Here is a 20,854-nt window from a genome sequence, read left to right as displayed (position 1 = left end):
GTCTATGTATTAAATTGGCCAGTGAAGTCCATTCAAGAATTGAATTATTAGAAAGTGGTTTCATTTCTGTCAAACTTTTCTATTTTTTATATAAATAAACAGGACTGAATTGACATTATACCTAAGAGGATATCCAAACCAAATTGTCACCCATATAATTTATCTTCTTAGAAGATGTTATAATTTAGTAGGTGTTATGTCTTATATCTTGATGATCTACAAGTGTCATGTGGTCATGAGTGGGGTTTTTGGAGGTAGCTGGATCTAGGGTGTGTGGTGCTGGAATCAAAGATGTAATGCTGGGATTGATTCATGGTGTGATGATAGGACAAAGGCTTCCCCACCCAGGCTGAGAGTGCTATCAGCCCTAAGAGTGGGAAGCCTGGATAAAATATAAGGGACAGAAAGAGGGATCTCTGCTTGTTGCTTTAGCTAGCTGCTTGCTGCCTTGATGCCTTCTGCCTGCCATAGACTGTTTCTCCTCTGTGATGCCCCTCTGTCATGCCACCTTGTCTTCAGCCAGCCAATTATGAACTGAAACCTCTACAAACTGTAAGCCAAATATACTTTTCCTCCTTTAACTTTGAGCATTGGGTATTTTGTCTTAGCAACAAGAAAAGTAACATAGACAGTAGGCTAATATATCCAGTAATTGAGTGTTTTGAGACCTTGATAAAATTTTAGATAAAGAAAGGGTAGATTTGGTGTGTGTGGGTGTATTTGTCCCAAAGGAAAGCTGGCTGCATTGGGATCATTCTCATTCAATGTCAGAGAATTATTTTAATGATGTGCTGATTTTCCCATTTTCAAATTGTGTCCAAAACCAATAGAATTAGATCTCTTCCAAATGGGAAGAACTCAGATGAGAAATGTGTTTTGTTATACAGTTACACAATTAGGCTTCTTAATGTTGTATTATAAGAAGCACTTTTTGATCTTAAAATTAACACTGCAGAGTATTATATAATCACTCACCAAAGTATTTCCACAGCATTTTAGTATTTTAAATTTAGCTGCTGCTTTGAAATAGTAAGAAATTACAGGTTTATTATAGAGACTTTGAGAAATTGAGAAAAAAATTACAAACCTTATGTAGAACAATATAATTTCACTCCATTTACCTTGCTCATTTTATATTGTTTTAATCTTAGTACATAAACAATATTTGCCTACATAGGCTAGATATTTTTCCAAATTCCTGTAGAGTTTTGCAACAATTCATTGTAAATGTCTTTAAGAAAACTGAATGCTGCACAGTATATATTCCCCAAATGTTAGCTATTGTTATTTAATGAAAAAGGTATGCAATACATAAATATATAAATTGTTCTAAATATATAAATTGCATCCATTAAAATGTACCTACTTCCATATCATGAATTACCACTTCCATCAATGCTAAGATGTACATTGTTTCTCAATATTTTCCAACTCTACAGTTGAGGCACAACTAATAATAGCACTAAATTGTTTTATTTTCAGCATATTTTTTATTTTGTGTGATTTATTAAAAAAACAGAGTACATGGTGTTTTATTGTTTTACTCTGAGATTAGATTACTGGACACTAGAGACTCAGTGTGTGTGTGTGTGTGTGTGTGTGTGTGTGTGTGCGCATGTGCATGCACGTGCATGTAGCAGATTAAAAAGGAAGGTTATACCTTACCCCTTACATACCATCTGGGAGTCCTTTCTCTTTTTAAACATGAACATTGGTTTAAAACAAAATAAAATTTGGAAAGTGAATTAGAAAAGAAAGCAATTAATTTTAATGCTTGATTTATAATCTTTAAAGAATAATTTTACTATGTTTCACGTTTAAATTTCTAAATAAGGCTTTCAGTCATATATTCTGTGGGTTCACTTACAAAGAAAAATCCTTTACATTGATTCCTTGGGAAGAAAGTGCTACAGATAAATGAAAGGGTTTTGCCCCTTTGAGACAAGATCTTCTTTACAAAAACGAATATATAGTGATTTGATGCACAGACTTCTCCTCCTAGTAATTCAGCAGAAACCACATTTTGTGAGGAACACGGAAGTGGGCTATAATATGTCAAAAGGATGTCCTAAATACTTCCCACTCACAGGCAAAAACTGCATTTAGCTGTAATAATAGAAATTACATTTTAATCAATATGGCATTTGCTCTTAATCCATTTGTGAGTGCCTGGAGAGGTTTTAATAACATGTTAGGAAAGCCATCCATCTGAAGGATAAATCCAAAGAGAAAATGGCTGAAATCTTTTAATTTGTAACTTCCCATGTACAGAGCTCAAATTTATTTTTTTCTTGTAGAAGCACCTAGTATTTCTATTTTATACCAGCTCTCATCTTGGCAACTTAACATTATTTTCCTAGCTTTTATTGATAAAACAAATTTGATGAGGAAGCAATAGATATACATTTTCTCACGGCAGTGAAGTAGATGATTGATGATACTGTGTCTCCTATATTACAGCGATCAGTCAGGTTTAATTTTTATCTAAATCTTACTTGATTGGTTAATTTTGGGTTAGATAATAACAAAGTCATTTTAGTAATATCAAAAAATGTCTAAAAAGTATATATCATATATCTATATTATAGATATATAATCATCTTATGGCTCTAAACACCCAGAATCATCCCCTGTGAAGCAGAAGTATCATTTAACACTGGTGCCTATAGTGATGGATACTTTTTATATGGGAGTATTCCTATCTTTTATTTAACAATTTATTGTAAATATTTTTAATTTTCATGAAACTATGTATGTGTGACATTTAAAATGTTTATGTGATATTTCCTTGTAGACCTCTATTGTGACTTATCCAAAACTCTAGTATTAAAAATACAGCATATGAGGGCCAAGGATTTAGCTCAGTGGCACAAGGTCCTCAGTTCAATTCCCAGGACCAGGACCCTCCCCCCCACAAAAAAATAACTAAAGTATAATGAAAAATACAGCATATGAAATTCTTTTGTTGTTAGAAACAGTTCCAGGAAACTGTTTTTCACTCTTTGTGGATATCCTTCACTGTCTTGGTAAAATTAAATTACCACAAGAAAATGTTAAAGTAGTAGGTTTGAGTGTTTCACATCCCTCCCAAATCTGCAGAGTTTCAAGGAGAAATGTGAGATATGCGTCATTATTTTATATATTTACAAAGCTGATAGATGTCTACACTCTTCAACTGCTGAATTCTTTCTTCATCACTAGTGAACATTCATATTTTTTGTACATTAATTGTTTTCTTTTCCTTTTGTTGTTCGTGTTTTTGTTGTTGTTGTTCCTGGCTGGGCTAGGATTATCTGGCTCAAGGACAGGCAAGAGACTGTGATGTACAATACAGACATCTTATGGAAGAGGGAAGTAAGGAAATCTGCCTCCTGAGAGCAGCTGCCTGCTGGAAGGTAGTCTCTTCCTGGGGAGGCTTGTGATGAATTTGGCATCTGTACTGAATGCCAAAGCAAATACACAATTTGCTGAAACTCAATTTGGCCTGGTTCTTGGCATTTATGTTGATTAAAGAAAAAACAACTTACAGTTGGAGTTTTTTCAAAATCCACCTTTTAGCAAGTTATATCAACACTGCTAGCACTAAAGTTTAGAATCCTTTTACATTTAAATAAGCACTCTTTGGATAGCAGTAAAATTACTGTTGCCCATGGAATATTTTAGGTAGAATATTAAGAGATTACTCCTATTATGCTTCTGTTCATATATTTCAATTTTTGTTTTGTAATTAGTTTTATCCATCTTTATATTCTGGTGCCTGTAAAAATGCCTGGCATAAAGCAGAAGTTCAGTAAATACAAAATTATCTCCAGTTTGGAAATAAGAACACCAATGATAGCAATGATTGATAATTTACTGTAGTGAGACAGCTAGAAAGTGACAATCTCATCATTCAGTATGAATCTGTCTAACCCAAACTTGTGCTCTAAATACTCTTGTAACAACCTCTCATTCTCTCTCTCTCTCTCTCTCTCTCTCTCTCTCTCTCTCTCTCTCTCAATTTTACATATAAGTGAGATCAAGTGGTACTTATCTTTCTGTGTCTAGTTGATTTCTCTTAACATAATGATTTCCAGTTTCACCCACATGGTCACGAATGACAGAACTTTCTTTGCTTCATGCTGAATGCTATTGCATGGTACATAGATACATTTTCTTTAGCCTTCATCAGTGGATGGGCATTTAGGTTGTTTCCACTCTTTGGCTATTGTGAATAGTGCTGTAATAAACATGGTAGGGTTGATGTCTCCTTGTCATATTTAATTTGCCCTGGATATATACCCAGCTGTGGAATTACTTCTGCTACTAGTACATAATATGGTAGTTCTATTTTTAACTTTTGAGGAATTCGTAGGATATTCTATAATGGATATATTATTTACATATCCTCCAACAACATAGAAAGTTTTCCTTTTCTCCCTGTCCTCTGCAACACATATTACCTGTAGTGCTGATAAAAGCCATCCTTATTGGAGTCAGGTGGGGTGTCATTAGTTCGAATTTGGATCTCTTGATGCAAAATGATGGGGAGTATTTTTTATGTACCTGTTGGCCAGTTGTATGTCATCTTTTAAGAAATGTGTAGTTTGGCTGATTTTCCATTTTATATCAGGTGCTTTGATGTTTCATTTTGTTTTGCCTTGCGAGTGAACATTTGGAATTCCTTCTATATCCTCGCTTTTTCTTTGTTCATCTTTCTCGTTGGGCACATCCAAGCACACCTTGGAGAAAATGATTTACTGAGAGGTATGAGCAGCTTCTACAACAAGCTTTTGCCCAAAGTTTGAAAAATTTTAGACATTCAGTCTTTTTCCTCAAAAGCTAAATCAACTGCTTGTCTGTTTGATTCTTTTAAGTGCTGGTGACTTCTTACTCAGTTACAACATTATGCTGCACATTTCTTAGCATTTGCTACATTTCTTTTGTTCTCTATTACTTCTCTTTCTAAACTGAAATATGAGCTTCTGGGGACTATTGAGTTTCTGTAGAACCACAGATGTTGTATCTTACTATTTCATAAACAAAGTGTTCGAATGAAACAGATTATCAGGCAGTTTTAACAGTGTGTGTAATGATCAAACTTCTGTTTGGATCCTTTTCAGAAGCTTGAGTAATAGGAATTTAGCCCCTAACCATCTTACTATATATCAGGCTGCAATTCCCTGAAATCATGAAATGTCTTCATTCGTTTGAATTAGTAATTATAAGCTAGCTAATTATTTTCTAAATTCATTTATTATTTCCTATACCAAATAGCTAAATACAAGCTAGAGAATGAACACTCTATATTTTAATTTTCCCCTAAAAGATGTAAGTTCATTGGTTCTATGTGTCTGGCAACATATGATAGAACACCTTCATCAAATGTTTCAGTGTTATATAAAACACATTACCATATTTCTCGTCTCTAATATTCTCACTCTTCATGTCTATTCAGGCAAAATCATTTATTTTAGTCTTTGCTATGGCAGAAACTTTATTTATTTACCTTTATGTAAGTATCAATTTCTTAATGAATCCAAATAGGCTCATTTAGTAAGAAACAGCTCCAGCTATTAGTGACTTAAAAATAATTGAGTGTGTGGCTGGCATCATATAGGCACTGTGGATCACCACTGCTCAATATCTCTTCATCTAGGACTCCAGGGCTTATAGCAATTTCATCTCTATGCTCTCATGGTTGCCGACAGAGATACACAGAAATGCAAAAAATCGCATGCTGTTAAATCCTTTACTCAGAAGTGACAAGTGTGGCTTCTGCTCACATGTAATTGGCCACATTTAACGTCAAAGGATGTGGACAGTGCCATCCAACCAGATGCCTGGAAGGGTAACTAGAAACATTGAGTGAACAATAGCACTTACATGACTACCATATCCTCATACCCTGAATACTTTGTTGCTGAGAATGACACATGAAAAAGAGGGCAGCAACATTTTTCTCTCATTGATGGCTATATTGGAACTCAATGCATAGAAATAAGTAAATACACAATAAACATTTTAAACTGACCTGAATATAACGATGCTTTCTAAATACTGGAAGACAGAGAGGTGCATAACCTTTAAAAGGTGTAGAATTCGCTTCATTTGTGTCAGCTAGAAGAACTTCTAATACATCTTGGAGATGTATTTTGCTCTTGGAGACTTTGTCTCTTTGTGTCTTATAAGTTATCGGTGATGGGTGACTTTCTAAAATAGAGTATCCATTTATTAACAATGGGTATTTTAAATAAGAACAGAAGGCAAGTGGAAAGGGGTCTATAGCATTCGAGCATGCATTTGATAATGAGTCATATTCTTTATCAGAAGCATGTTTAAATTGATCTTGACAAGAGAATTGAGGAGCTGCCAAGAACAATCTTATTACAATAGTAGTAAGGAATCAGAGAGCTCAGGGTTTTTATTATTCAATAGCAACTTCCTTCCTTATTGTAAATATCTCCAGATGAATTGTAAACATTGACTGTGCAATTCGGCCAAGGTAATTCCCGTGGTTAAATAACTTATTCAACGTTAGAACAGGAGAGAGGAAATCTCAAACATTTTTTCTGAGAAGAAAAACATATTCTCTTTAAACAATGAAATACATTTTCAAGAAAATGGTACTTTACCTGGACTCTAAAAATACAGAATGCTGTGGTGTATAAGAAAAGGAGGGAAAAAAAAAAGAAAAGGAGGAAATGGAAAGGAGAGAGTAAAAAAAGAGGAGACAAAATACCAAGAAGTTATTATTGTTTTTTTGGATTTTTGTACCAGGGATTAAACTCAGGACCTTGTGTTTGCGAGGCAGGCAGCAGAACCACTGAGCTAAATCCCCGGCCTTATTATTGTTCTTAAATGATGAATTACATATCTACTTTTTCCCTTAAACCAAACATAAAATTTCTTTATAATTTACAAAACGAGTTTAGAAAGCATCTAATAACTAAAAATATTCCCAAACTTTGCATTTGTTGCACTCAATTGAACCTCATATTTGTCTCTAAGAAGCATGAAGAATGAGATTAAGTGTATTAAAAACGGGGGTCTAGCATAAGAAGAATCTAGAGCCTAGAAAATTATGTCCCACACAGAGCACTGATGCAAATTTATAGATTGTATTAGATGTCCATTGTTGGTGTAGCTAATTATCACAAGCCCAGTGACTTCAGTGCTGATTACCTTAAAATACTGTCTGCTGGAAGAGCAAAGGAGGTCTCACTGGGCTAAAATCAAGTTGTTGCAGTGGGCAGGGGTGCATCCTTTTCTAAGAAATCTGTGGGAGGATCCTTACTTGGTAATTCTGGTTGTTGGCAAAATTCACTTCCTTGTCGTTGCAGGACTGAAATCCCCTGTATGTCACCTGAGGATTTTTATCTTCTGGAAGACATTCATATTTCTTGGCTCATCTTTAAAGCTAGCATCGGTAGCCCAAGTCTCTCTCATGCTTCAAATCTCACCTCCTCCTTCAATCTCCAAGCTCTGATTTATATTTCTTTTTTGCTTTTCTCTTCTGTTTCTAAAGGATCATTTGGTTCCTTTGCGCCTACCTAAATAATCGAGGACAATCTGCCAATTTAAAGGTCCTTACCTTTTTTCATATATGCAAAATACTTTCTAGGACACTATGCGAGCATATTCTGGCAGGTACATATGCCCAGTAAGGAATGCACAGGTTCTGTCAACCTTAAGGGAATCTTGGGATGAGGTGCACATTATACTGCCTACCACAAGGAACTGTGTGTGATGTCAGTGTTTGACTTCTCTGAGATAAATCAGTGAACACATTCATGAATGTTTTGTGTTAGAGCTAAACATAAGAGTAGCCTCACGTGGACTTGGATATTTTGCAACATGGTTTACCCCTTCAGCATAAAGGGAATAAATCCATGCTCTCCTTGCTATAGAAGTATAGAAAATTTATTATAGAAGTGCACAGAAGTATTCCGAGCAAAGCCCCAATAAACCAATATGTAAGGGAGCATCCATCCAAGATGCTATTCCAGTACTTTACGAATATGAAAGCACATATTGATTCTGAATATGTCACCATAATTGCTGAAAGTGTCTCACAAATAGGAATACAAATACACATGCATGATTAAACTTAACTAAAGTGGAGTTAATTAACCAGAGAAAAGGAAAATCATGGAGATTTTGAAAGGTGTCTTTATTTTGATGTGGAATTTATCGAGGAATGACAATCAGAAGTGATCTGTGTATTTTGGGGAGCTGAAGTGACCTCAGTGCCTGCCTCTCAGACACTGATTTCTGATAACACAGAGAAATATTTTTTCTGGTAATCTGAGCTGTCTAAAAATTAATGAGACCTCATTATGAGAGCATAACTATCTTGTTACTAGAAGGCATCAAGCATTGGCAGATAAGCTTTAATGGGAATATTATTGAGTAGTTTAAACCATTCAAGAGATGGATTTACTCTTCGTGTAAAATATAAATGCTGCATATTTTAGCCATGGCCTTATTTCTCTAATCAAACTTCCCCAAAACTCTTGGCCTGACCATAGTTTTTCTAATTCTAAATATCTTTAAAGAGTTAAAAATTAAAACACAAATTGTTCAAATTGAACTAATTGTTTTATGTTTAAAAAGTAGAATATTGACATTGCATTTGTGGATGCTTTTGTATTGGTTACTATTATTAGTCACTTTACCCACCAATTACGTCACAGGACCCATTTCTTAATATTTGTTTTCTGTGAAGCATTTCTCCCAATATTATGCTTGCTTTGAAGGATACACACAGACTCAGACTTTCAGAGTTTGTAGAAGGAGACATTCAGTGTTAGTTTGGCCCCAAAGGCTCATGCATTGAAGGGTTGGTCCCCAGAGAGAGCGACTGCTTGGAAGTGGTGAAAGCTTAAAGACCAGGGCCCTGGTGGGAGGGAGCCAGTCACAGGCTTGTGTCTGAAGGTTCTGTCTTGTCCCCAGCCCTGAACCCTAGTCCTCTCCCTCTCTTTCCTCCCTGGCTGCCTTGAGGAGAGCAGCTGCACTCTGCCTCATGATCCCCATCAGAGTGTTCGGTCTCACCACAGGTTCAGAAATGATGGCGTAAAGAGACCATGGACTGAAACCTCTGAGACCATGAGCCAAAATAAACCTTTCCTCCTTAAAGTTGATTTTCTCCGGTATTTTGTCACAATGACGAAAAGGCAAGACAGAAAAATTGGTGCCAAGAAGGAGGATCATTGCTGTAACTCTACCTGACAATGGGGAATGGAAGAATTTTTAGAATCAGTTAGTGGGAGGAATTTGGATATGTTGGGATTTGTTTGTGAGCTAGCTTCATGGGCAATTCTGGTTGCAGGTCAGAAGAGCAAATGGAGGCAGAAATGTGCACAGAAAAGATTTTGCTCAAGAGTTTTCAGATGAGAACAAGGACTCTGTTGGGAATTGGACTAGAAGACAGTGATGTTCCATTTTGGCAAAGAACTTTGTCTTTTCTCTATGTCCTGAGATTTTGCAGGAGGCTAAGTTTAAATATTGTGAGCTAGTTAATGTGGTAGAGGGAATTTCAAGACCGCACAGAATGTAGGACATGGCATGTGTGTGGCTGGCTGCTTTTATCCAGATTTACAGTGAGAAAAGGGAGCAAAACATGCAAGTGAAAGATGTAAAAAACTGTGCAGTCTGCCCAGAAAAGAAATGTGTATGGTGGCTGAAGAGATTAACGGCATTGAAAAGAAGCCAAGTACTTTGCATAGGGATAAGAGGTCATCTCAGAAGTGAGAGAGACCTGACCCATCATGGGCTTAAGGGTACAAAAATATAAATTCTTTTGAAAGAATGTTCTTTGAGAAGAGAGCCCTGGGATACCTTTTTACTACAGGGCTACCTAGGAAATTGGTGTCCCAGAATCTACTTCACCACATATAGCTGTACAGGTTCTCAGAGGCTGCTGTTGTCTTGGTCCAAGTGGGCCTAGTTACTGTTCCTGATGGGAGAGTCTTTGTCTACCTAGTGCTGGTTTTATGGGCAGGCAGAAGGTAAGAATTATAGGGTCATGGAGGCTTCCAATGAGATTTCAAAGGATGACCTCCTTGTGTGATAGGATCAGTCTTTGCAGGCAGCCCCCGAGAGGATAGTGTGTGAAAATGTGAGAGTGAAGCTGGACTTGTAATGAGAAACTGAGAAGTCATAGATGCCAGGAATGGAAACTATCTGCCAAGGAAAGGCATTGGCACCAAGAAGAGCCAGCCCAAAGGAATGGCAATGTGGCCTGCAGCCAGCAAGGGGAGAGGGGCATGGCTTCCCAAGTCTGTTGGGGCTCATATCACCTCACTATGTACCCTGCATGCCAGACATAAAGCTACAGGATGGAATATTTGCTCTGAGGGGCTTCTGTCTTGCTTCGTCGCAGCTCTCATTTCTATGCCCCCATTCCTCCATTCTAGAATGGGAATGTTTTACCTGTACCTGTTGCATGATTGCACACTGAAAGAATGTAATGTGCTTTTTCATTTTCACATGGACTCACAGCTAAGAGTTTGCCTTCAGTTACAGAGTAATCTTTCATCTTTGGCTTTTGAGCAATTTGGGAAATTTTAAGTGTCTAGAGACTTGGAGATGGACTGAGTATATTTTGCATCATGCAAAGCCTTTGGGGGCTAGGGACAGAAAGTTATTTTTTGGATCTGGAATGTCTACAAAAGGTTAAGTTGTTGGAAGCTTTGTCTCCAGCTGTTGTTGATACTGGGCTGTGGTGGAAACTTGTGAAACTAGAGCATGCTTGGAAGAATCAAGTCACCATAGTCATGACTTTGAGAGTTATATTTCTCTCCCTCTCTCTCTCTCTCTCTCTCTCTCTCCCTCTCCCCCGCCCCCTTTCTCTCCCCTTCTTGGCTGTCATAAGGTAACCATCTTTGCTTTACCACATGCTCCCTTCCTTGACAGTCAGCCTCACTTCAGGGCTGGAAACAAATGGAGTCAAGTGATCATGGAAGCACTGGTTTGAATCCACAAGGAAAAATAAATCTTCCCTCCTTTAAATTGTTTATCTCAGGCATGTTGTCTCAGTCATAGAAACCTGACTTACAGAGATGCTAAAATAAGGAATATATAAACAAAACCAATGGCCACAAGTTATATTAAGCAGAATGCTGTGTTAGAAAGAATGTCAGGAAGACCAAATTTAAAAAGATAATCAGAGAATAAATCTGTGTCAGCTTCTAAACTGAATAAGAAAGAAGCAGCCACTTTACATAACTCTGAATTACTAATCTTTTCCATTGTCCAATATATCAAGAAATCATATTTTCATAGAGAAAGGGACTGAAAGTTAAGATTATTTACATGAACAAGTTTAAAGGACGGAGGCCAGTAAGGCTTTCATTAGGACCCAAATCTCTAAGACTCCAAAACCTGATAGAACTGGAATCCATCCATGACTTTTTAATTTTTAGGTCCCTCCCAATCTTATGATTCTGTGACTGAAACTTATTAGCACATCTTCAATAGTGTGAATATAGATTTTGGGCTCTTCCCAGAATCTTTGTAAGCTAATAATTAACTTCAAGATGATTCAACTTTAATAAAGGAGTTAGAATGTTGTTCATCAGAAATATATCTCAAAGCAGATGGAGCTGATAATTTTGTTTTATTTTGGACATGGTTTGTCGAGAACACATAAATGGTGAAAGAATCAATTTTTGAGACTTTGATATAATTTTGATAGCACTGATATATTAAATTCATTGATCTAGTCAAAGTGATTAAGGAACTCAGGAGTAATAGACTTTCTAGAGAGAAGCAGTTTCCTCTCTGGAACTAATCACTGAAGTATGGGTGTTGTAAGCAGGGAAATCTGGACAGAATGAGACTTGTGCTATAGCCACCGTGAGTTCTGTCACTAGGTGACAATTGGGGAAGCCACATTATTTCTGTGATACCCAGTTAGTTCACCATACCCACGGATTTTCTGACTGAGAAAATCTGCTGAAGTTAATTGCTTCTTTATATTTAAAAACCCACTGGGAACTGCAGGTGTGGATGTGAATCAAGGTTGTTGTAGAAATGGGTCTTTGGGGGAGGATCCCATCCTCAGAGAGAATAGCTTAAAGGGGTAGAATCCACCTAGAAGATGCCTGGTAAATAAGGGAACAGCAAGCTGATGTAGGCACTTTAGAAAATATACTTCTTATAAATTTCTCACAAAATAGAAATAGGACCAATTAACAGATTTCATTGATTCTTTTCATATTTTCTGAGTTCTCCAAATCTATCTGTACCTTAATGTCAACATCATATCTGTATTTGACAGGCATGCAATTCTTTTTCTAATTTAGCTAATACACACTTATGAATTACTTCATGGTTTAGAAAGCTGTGTTTTCCACTAATACATCCTCATAATAAAAATTCATAATAGCTTATTTTTCCTTAGGGGCCAAAAGATCTGTGTCCTAGATCCCACTTCTTACACATACACTTATAAAGAACTATTACTGAGAGATTAAGCTTTTCAAAGGGTTCCTATTATACCAAACATATGAATTAACGTGATATTTATGTATTCACCATATTGATATTGAGTTCTTTCTGTGAAGATAGCATTGCCCCAAGCATGTAAAGTTCAAAACTGGCATAAAATCTTGCTGCTATGGTAAATAAACAGAATTTATATAAGCAAAGGATGTTGAACCCTCTTTGCTTTTATTATCTTAATATTTCTGAATAATGCAAATTGTGAGCATCTACTTGGTGAGTGATTTCAAGATAAGGACTTTACTCAGCTTATTAGAGCCCACTGAATTTCATGAAGTGAAGTATCGGCATTTATCTAATACATAGTTTGTAAATGGTGAGCCCTTGAATTGTGGAATGCTGTGGATTTCATTTATCTTGCTAATTACCTTAAAACTATATGAGGTGAGTTATCCTTTTTACTGTGATGGAAAAACCAATCCCAATAACTGTAAATCACACAGCTATTTAATGGTAAAGCTTTGTTGAGGATTAGATTGGACTGATGTTAAAGTTTCATTCATTTTATTACTGCATGAGATCTATTAGCATATTGTTCAATGGCACACAATTCACAATCAAAAGAGCCCAAAGTTTTTATAAGAGAAACTTGCACATTAAAGGCCACTTGTATCATATATTTTGGGAGGAAATTAATGCCCAAAAATACTGTCACATGCAGCATATGTACAAGCTAGATAGAGGTCCAGCCAGTGGGTAAAGATGAATTCCTCAAATTGAAGTGCTATGTGGATTTTTTTGCCTTCTCTTCATAGAAAACTATGCAAGACAATCTCTCAGGGATATTCTCTTTCAATCATAAATACAAAATTTTTCTCTTTTTCTAGCCACATTATGAAGATAAGAAAGAATCGTAAGTGCAAGAGTTTTGTCCCTACAAAAGTTTGAGAGTTACAAATGAAAATTGAATTCACTATTGAATTTAAGACAAAGAAAAGATACTTTTAATATAGCTACAGGAAGAATGTATAGAAATATATCTTTTTAGTACATGTTTATGGTATGTAGGCTTACATTCCTTGTGCAGTTATTATGTGTACATAATACTTCTCAATTCATTTTTACATCCATTTTCCTCCCTTCTTTCTCCCTCCTTTCATCTCTTGGTCCACTCTCCATTTAGGAAGATTCATGTCTACTTTCTACTGTATGAATATATGCTTAATGATGACAAACAGCAGCAGAGTGTATTGCAGGGGTTTAAAGTAGCTAAGATGCATTAAAAATTTTTTAAAAAAATACATTTTGATGTCATGAATCAGTAGTTATGTGTTGGAACTAGAGAGTGAATGCAAAGTACTAGTCATGCTGTTCTAACATCTTCAAAATTTGACCACTCTCACTATTACACCTTTGAAAATCTCCAAGAGAATTGATTGAATTTTTTTTCTTTTTGATTTCTAATGTTTAATGGAGAGAATGTATGATACATCAAAAATATGAAAAGCTTATGATCATGATATTTTGGTAAGAAAAATATCCTCTTTAAGGGGCCAGGGATTTAGCTCAGTGGTTGTGCTGCCTGCTTTGCAAGTGCAAGGTCCTGAGTTTGATCCTTGGTACCAAGAAAAATCCTCTTTAAATATATAGTGAAATAATATGTGCTACTAGAATGATAATGTGATCATCTAGCGGTGAGAGAAATGCATCAGCTTGAGACAGTAAGCATTGTTTCTTCTTGGACCTGGTTGTGTTACTGTTTCACATACTTTTGTCTTCCTGCTGTTTCTGTACCTCCCCCCCATAACCCATTCTAGCTGTTGCAAATACTCTGGTTTGTGCAAATATATTGGCCAAACTCATCAGCACTTTTGGAAAATGTGTAAAAGCTTGCCCTATAGAGGATCACTAGATTTGTATTTGAATGTGTTTTCATTTTTATTTTCTTTCATTTGTGAAACAAATCATATGATATAGTTCAACTAAATATTGGAAAATACTACAATGCATTTAGTTTTCCTTTACAAATTTGTTTAATTGCATTCTCTGCTAGAATTATATAAATTCATCTAATGTAAACTCTCCCTATTAAAAATGACACTTATAAATCCATAAATGTGGAACTCACTTAACTTTCACCATTCAACTAAGGCTTACTGGAAGTTTCAGATAGTCTTTTTGTCTTACTTTAAAAAGTCTAATTTTTAAGAAATATATACTCCTTTTGAATTTTAATTCACATAATTTACTAAAGTCTGGACTCACCCTTCCTCAAAGGATAACTTTGCTTTTTTAAAACTCAGCATCATATGATATTAATGCTACATTTTCTTGAATTTCCTCCTTTGTTAATTGTTTTTCATGACAAGATTATAATTTCTTGAAAATACATTTAGTTCTTTTTATCTACATATTCTTCCATTGGAATCCTTCCTGCTAATAGCTTCTCCTTTTGTCTTGGGAAAAGAAGGTTAAATAAAGTAGATTCTCAATATATATTTGGTGAATCAAATCATGATTTTTCTCTATCTCCTATACCACCCAGGGCAATCCACATTTTATAGAAAGAATAAAATAAATACATAGTAGTCCTTGATAGACATGCCCTAAAATTACGTGTTGTAATCTTTCCCCAAGTGAAATGGTGTGGATAATGTATCAGTAAAGAGTAATCTGATATTTTTATTATAACTTGAAGATAGCATGAATATATAAAATGAAGAAAATTCCCTATGTTACATTAAAATAAGAGATTCTCTGTCATCTATTATATCTTGTGATCTCAATCAAGGTAGCCAAGCAGAGTAGAAAGAGAATGTTTCCTAAAATGTGAAAAACATGAGCTATCATGTAAAAGTTAACCTTAAACATCTTTGTGAATTGAGAGAAATCATTAGCCATTTTGAATCAGTTGTCTTGATTGAAATAATATAATAATATACTAATTATATCTGCAGAGTTCCTCAGTTTTACCCACTTTCCCTCCTTGTCCTAACCATCTCCAACACTCCCCAAAACCCTAAAAGGCAACCTTAGGCCTCTTCCTGTGGTCCCTGCGGTACAGAGTTAAAACCATTCCAGGTTCTTGAACTTTATCAGGCACTGATAAAGTTGTTAGAGAGTTGCCCAAAACACTGAAGATTGAAACTGTTACTAAATACATAAACTCTTTAATCTTTTAATAGAGATAGCTGAGTAAAATATCCTTTTTGTCTACCTGGAGGTCTCGGAATATCTTTGTATGTAAGTTCCTCTAATAAGTGATTTGGATTTGTCACCCTGGTATTTAGTGATTCTTTCTTTGGAATCCCAAATGGGTTCATCCTAGTATAGACTGAGTCAGTCCTTTGTGAGGATTTTCCTGATACTGCTTTTGGGACAGCTCCAGTCACAGATTCCACTAAACAGAATGCTCTGTCATACACAATAGTTCTGAGAATTAAATAAAGGGTGTATGGGTAGGAACTGTAAGAATGTCTAGCAGAGGCAGAAGGTAAAAAAAATATGAATACCCAGGTTTCCTCTATCTCTGCCACAACTGCTTGATATACTTGAGCAAGAAATGACAGCTACTCATTGAAATAAGGTATATTGAGCAGATCCATACACTTCTCTAATAGTGAAAATATTGTGCTATATTTGGCTTTTCTATGGACACACCACCTTAAATATACAAAGCCGTTAGAAAATTGTCATTGTTTAAACAGCCTGGTTATTGTGGGGGTTTTGTTTGTTTTGTAAATGACAGCCTCCTTTTTATTTTCATCTTGTGAAAACTACTCTATATAATCATGAAAGTTTTTGGAATCTGAATTCAAAAAACGCCTGTTGAAGTTTATAGCAAGTTAAATTTGAAGTCAATGCTATGTTAACTTCATCAACTGGTGTTTAAAATCACATTCTAAAATATAAAACAAAAAACACTTATAAAAGATAATGAAAGTCCATCATGAATAGCTAAGGCAGTGTAGATAAAATGTACTCATTTAAAGGACTGGGGATTTAGCTCAGTGGTTCTGCTGCCTGCCTCACAAGCACAAGGACCCGAGTTCAATCCCTGGTACCAAAAAACAAAAAAAATTCTAAAAAATATACTTAGTAGGCAAGAAAGCAAGCTAATTATTTGCAACTATGTCCATGAATCTTCCATAAAGTATACTAGACATTCCAGGGATATGCATGTTAGAAGTATGTTATACAAAGAAAAAGACAGTGCTAAAGTGTCAGTTATTCTATATATTATTTCATTTTCCGTTTATCGTTAATATGAATAACATGTCAAGACCAAAGTTGCATAAATTCTATCTCACCTCCTTGCAGTATACTTCCTAAATTGCACAAATAAAGCTCCCATAATACCCATTGTACTGTTGTGCTAGGAGTTCAACAATGTTGAACAGAATTGCTACATTAACATGTGAATTGTCAGACTGCAGAGTTTACAGCTTGTAAAGCTCACTTTAAAATTCAGGATTACAAAAATTTGCGAATTTAGAAAATTAATAAATTAAGCTCATATCAGTCTCTTATTTATATACACTTTCACCAGCACATTTGAATAGTTTGAGGTCAGACTAACAAGTTGGATAGGACAGCCCAAAATCCTCTTTATATAGAAACTAACAATTATTTTAGAATGCCTAAGAGATTACTTACCAAATGATATTTTTTTCATAAAAACTTTCTTTGGAGAATTAGCCTTTTTTCTTTACAGTTCACACTCCCTATTTTGAGAGTTTTCTTTTGTTTTGTTTTAGTCAATTTCATTTGACAGATACATGCTGACTGCTTCTGTAGCATGTCAGCCTAATCAGGTCTTGTTTGTAAGTGACCGAAGCAGTTTCAAGATTTCTTTCTTTGCAGAGCTGTTTTTTATTTTTTTCTTTAAGTGAACATTTTTTACTCAAGAAACAGAACATGATTTCTTTTGGCTTGTAGCATTATACCTATATATAATTATTCTTTTGAGGAATTTTTAGGAATCTATGATAGGAGTTCCCCAATTTATTTTTCAACTTAAATAGAAAAAAGAGAGCTTCTCCACAATTTCTTTCATCTTCCTTCTTATTGCTTTCCTCAAGCAAGTGAGTTCTGCAAGCCTTTATCTAAAGCCTGAGGGAAAATCATCCAATGGAATATTTATCAAACTGTAGCAATGATCTGACACGCAAATGTTGTTCTTCTTTCTCTGATGCACTGATCATAAACTGAAGGTGTGTGCTTGATCCGGTAAAAATAACTTCATTTCATATTTCATAGAATCAAAGGCCAAACTTCTTCCATCTTTTCAAATAAATTCAAGTGAAAGAGGTTGGAATTATTTAGCACTATGATATTTAGCAAGATATTTCTGACAGGGTTTTAGAAGAAACAATGGAATATAACATGGTGAATTCTGACTTTAAAACAAATTCAACTTCTAAGTGACTTCCGAAAGCAGCATTCATATTTATAAATTTAAATATGTTTGAGAAAAAAATCATGGCTCTGGTGCCAATTCTTCAAGACATTAATATATTTTTGCTAGAAATAAGGGAGGCTCAGTATAAAACTAAAAAGCTGCAGAGAGGCGGAATTGTATTTTAAAGGCTGCAGAGTTCCAAGGTGTTCAGAGGAGGAAGTCTTTGTCTTGTCACCAAGCTTCATATGGTGTTTCTATAATCACAATGCAGTTTTTACACTCTGCAATTATCTTTAATTGTAAGGATATGCAACCCCTTATTAAGCCAAAAGGGAAAAGTAGCTCTGCATATTAAAGAACCTGTGAATTCCAATAGCCTGTTTTGGTTTCTGAATGATTTTGACATTCGCTTCAGCAGCGATGGCTCCATTTCCCCCCAGTATTTGGTATGTCTTTGAAAGGAAAAAATACTGTCAACATCCTCTTAATCACTGTCCTCGTTGGAGCTCAAATAGCACAGACATCATCTGAATAGAATCCTCTTCCCGATGGCCAACTTGAGGGAAAAGCAGGACTGTAGGACCAGGGTTAGCTACTTTACTGGAATGAAAAAGAAAATCCCACAATGTCTTACTGTCAGTAGCATTAGTTTCAGCCAAAGATGAACAGAGAGATGTTTTTATTTAAGTTGGAAAAGTTACCTACGTGGTATGGCCAAGTAATGGATATTGGTCTGGTGGGAAGCTGATGTTTCCACTTCTGATGAGGTGCATACCACCATGTTGATGCTCTGGTGTCCCCAGGTCAACTCAAAGGGATTTATCTGAGTGAGGCTGCTTCTGTTTCCTTTTCCCCCCAGTAACACGATGCTTGATTTATGCTGTAATGATTGTTTTCATAACAAAAGATTTGTAACTCCATTTAGCCTCTATTTTTTTTAGTCTCACATAATAATAAGATTTTATCATGTCTATCAGAGTATAAACTCCTTCAGAGCAAATATTATTGGTTTCTACCCTGTGCTTCCTTTCTCTTTCTATGAATAATTAATGCATGCTATATATGTACAGAACACACATATACACATTCATTTTATATATTATTCTCATCAATAGAGTACAAATAGAATGTTTAAATTTGATTATGTGTTATATGCAGATGGATTTGAAAATGCATATACAAATATGCACACACATTGTTGGAAAAAATAAGTCAATTAAAAGACAAGAGCATAATTCTTCTTGTCAGGAATTTAATTCAGTCATTCCTTTTCCCCATCCAAATAGGACAATCATTTTAATCAATCCAGTTGTTAGAATGTTTCAGTATTTTTCAGTATCATACAAGATTCATTCTGTAGATACTTCTAGAAAATCAGAATTATCATGCTTTCTGTCCATTCTTCTCTCCACGTGTTCCATTCCTTTGTTTTGACAAAAAATAATGCTCTTTTCCTCTTCCTCCTTCTCACATCTAGGATTAACATAAAAGTTTACTTGGAGTAATTATCAGATTATAAATTTGAGGTTAGAAAATACTGGTGGAGATGCATTTCAACTCCAATGAAAGAGTCCCCAAGTGCCACATCAAATAATTGTGCCATTTTTCATTTAGTATAACAAAGTATTCCAGTATAGCCTTCAAGGATGCTTAGAAATATCACATTTGAATGTTCACACTTCCTGAAGAGGAGGAGAAGCTGGAGGAACAATTTATTTTTGCCCACAGGCAGATGGCATGGCCTTGATATTTTGCTGTTGGCCCTCTAGTTATTCTTTGTTCTGTAAGTTCTGTTGCATTATTGTGTGTAAATAATCATGTAGTTCACAGTCACAATTGAACACACCCAAGAGTATGAAATGGTGTATAAGCTCTCGTAATGATTGTGCTTTGCACTACTTGCTGCTTTTTTTAACACACACACACACACACACACACACCCCGGTACCAGGGATCAAACTCAGGACCTTGCACTTGCGAGGCAGGCATGGTGCCACTGAGCTAAATCCCCCGGCACCAACTACTTGCTGCTTTTGCATATACGAGTGTCATGAGACTTTTAAAAATGAGAAGTAAAGATCAGGCAGTTTGTGAAATTTGTACCATATTTCAATGTCTTTGAGAAAATGTTTTGCTTAAAGAGACCATTTTTTTATAAAAGTCATGGAAAATGTTATCAAAAAAACTACCCTACACAAAGCAATAGGCCCAGATGGTTTCACAGGAGAATTCTCTAAAACTTTCAAATGTCATATCATCCCACATACATTTTTATAGAATATAGGAAATGATAAAAATACTTCCTAATTCATTTTAAAGATGCAGCGGTAACAATGATGCTAAAAAGTCTAATAAAGTTAAAACAAAAACCCTATAGCTTCACTTTATAAATATTTATGTAAAATCCTGGATAAAATAGTAGCAACTTTGTTATCAAATATGTATCAGAATGTTTACTCTATTTCAAGTATGAATTCAGTAGTCTTCATACAACTGAAATGATATAGAATAAATATAAGATAAAAATATACTTTATTTAATAATTTAGTCTATTCTAATGTTAGTGTAAATGTTTTTGATATTAGTATAATTATTCTAATATATATTATAGACATTAGAAATATTAATGTTATCATTTCAGAGAAAGAAAAATGAATATCTGAAATGGAGAAAGAAAGAGAAACAACCCAAGAATTAGCAGAACTCATGATTTTAAAAAATACCCATTTTTCCCTTGGCTTTGTGTAAGAATATATCCTAAAATCAATGAAATCCAGTTTCCATTAGCATAACTATTGCAAAGTAGTTTCTAAATACTCCTTTCCAGGAAAAGGAACCAATGTTCTTCAGAGAAATGTTTCACTCTGTGACTGAGTTAGTAAAGCACAAGTTGAACTTGGAATATCTTCTGTCCCATAAAGTATGAGATGCTCAAAACTTATAGTCATCTTTCAGAACAGCAGAAACACAAACCTGAAGTTGTTTCAAGTGGCTCAATTCTGGAAAATTTGTGCATAAAATTGAATA

At 35.2% G+C, this 20,854-nt stretch overlaps 1 protein-coding gene across 26 annotated transcripts in view; it reads left to right on the top strand.

Moving 5' to 3' along the window:
* Lrrc4c (leucine rich repeat containing 4C) overlaps positions 1–20,854 on the top strand; it is a 1,178,862-nt gene that overhangs the window by 486,644 nt on the left and 671,364 nt on the right. Inside the window, exon 7 of one of the 26 annotated variants that reach the window (XR_015448999.1) lies at positions 433–11,074. The exons of the other annotated variants lie outside the window; for them this stretch is intronic. The gene's annotated coding sequence lies outside the window, so the exon portion shown is untranslated. Of the gene's footprint in view, positions 1–432; positions 11,075–20,854 lie in introns of those variants that run through there. 26 annotated transcript variants of the gene reach the window in all.

Source organism: Heterocephalus glaber, unplaced genomic scaffold (assembly GCF_053883595.1).
Source record: "Heterocephalus glaber isolate CG9 unplaced genomic scaffold, H.glaber_assembly_v1.0 deba00000594, whole genome shotgun sequence".
In the NCBI taxonomy this organism is placed as follows: Eukaryota; Metazoa; Chordata; class Mammalia; order Rodentia; family Bathyergidae; genus Heterocephalus; species Heterocephalus glaber.
The sequence above is the reverse complement of the archived record's forward strand: the minus strand, read 5'-3'. Positions and strand labels throughout refer to the sequence as shown.